Source organism: Pinus tabuliformis, chromosome Q (assembly GCF_031772625.1).
Source record: "Pinus tabuliformis cultivar Carrire ecotype Pingquan chromosome Q, CPIR1, whole genome shotgun sequence".
Taxonomy (NCBI): Eukaryota; Viridiplantae; Streptophyta; class Pinopsida; order Pinales; family Pinaceae; genus Pinus; species Pinus tabuliformis.
The window spans coordinates 1,228,208,659-1,228,209,987 of NC_142296.1; positions in this window are offsets into that span (position 1 = coordinate 1,228,208,659).

A 1,329-nucleotide genomic window follows, 5' to 3' on the forward strand; every position below is an offset into this window, starting at 1 on the left:
TGGTTACCTTTATGTTCTTTATTAGTATCTGGATACCTTCACTCCTCACTATTTGTCCACAATAAATTGGCTTGGCCTGTACAATGTTGTGACAACAAGAGAGGGTTCATGTTTTTTGTTATATTTCTTCATTGCACGGAATTGGTCCTGCCTTTGAGATGGTGACAATGCTCCCCCACTGCATCACTCTAGGGCCCAATGGGGATCTTCTTTAACTGCTCGGTTTTGGTCTGTGGGGTTTGGTACCCAAGTACGTTCTCCATTTGGTTCTAAACGTGTCAAGTTAGGTTCTTCTTCTCTCTAGCAGGGTTTTTCCTTGGTCACTTTGCCTTGGTTTGTGGAGTCAACTAAACGTCAATTCCTTATATTTTGTTTTAAAACTGTAAATTTTATGGTCTATTACTTCTAGCACTATAATTCTCTGGTCTGGTTCTTGTTCCATCTCTTCCCATAGTGGTTTCACAAGGTGGTTTGGATATATTATGTTGTAATATATGGGTGTCATCCCATATTTCATCTCATTACAACACATTTCATTGGGTAGGTTGGTAGTCATACTTGCACGTGTCCTTTAATTTTACATAGATTTTTGCGCCAGTCTCTGGGTACAATTAACTCCAATATTCCTATTACTCTCTCCTTTTCGTTCATAAAGGCTTCAATTCCATTTTTTCTATTAGTTTCACTCGTCATCCCTAGTCTTCATGGATCCTTGGCAGAGAATGTCGAGTCACCGAGGTAGTGCAAGTGCCTTTTCTTCCCACAAACATTGGTTATTTGGATCAAAGTCAGTGGCTAATTACTTTGATTATGTTCCTCCTGAGGTTAGGAAGGAAATTCTCCTTCTTGAATGAAAGGAGTTTGGTGATCAAGCTTATCTCTTAGATTCAGAAGTTGGAGGTGTCTCACTAAAGAGGGTACAAGGCCTAGGAAAATTTCGAAAGCATGAGCTCCATTTCCTACATTCTATCAAGGTACATTAGTAGATGAAAACTTTGCTACATATGTACTTTAAAGATAAGCAAGTCATTATAACTTGTTTACAAAGTAGGATGACATCAAGTTGATCCTTAAAAATATGCTTGCATCTATAAATGAAAAACAAAAAGAAAAAGTAAATACAAGGTATATAACCACCTTTTCATAATAACTCGCATTGATAAAGTTCCTTAAATGTAAAATAAATATCTCAAGAGAAGATGTCATTTAAGATACCATGTGTTATCACTCAGGTTGTTCCCCAAAAGTTGTAAGAAAAGGGAATACGGCTGAGGTAATGTTATAGACATTTTTGGGCACTGCAACCCCAATCATAAATGTCCATAAACT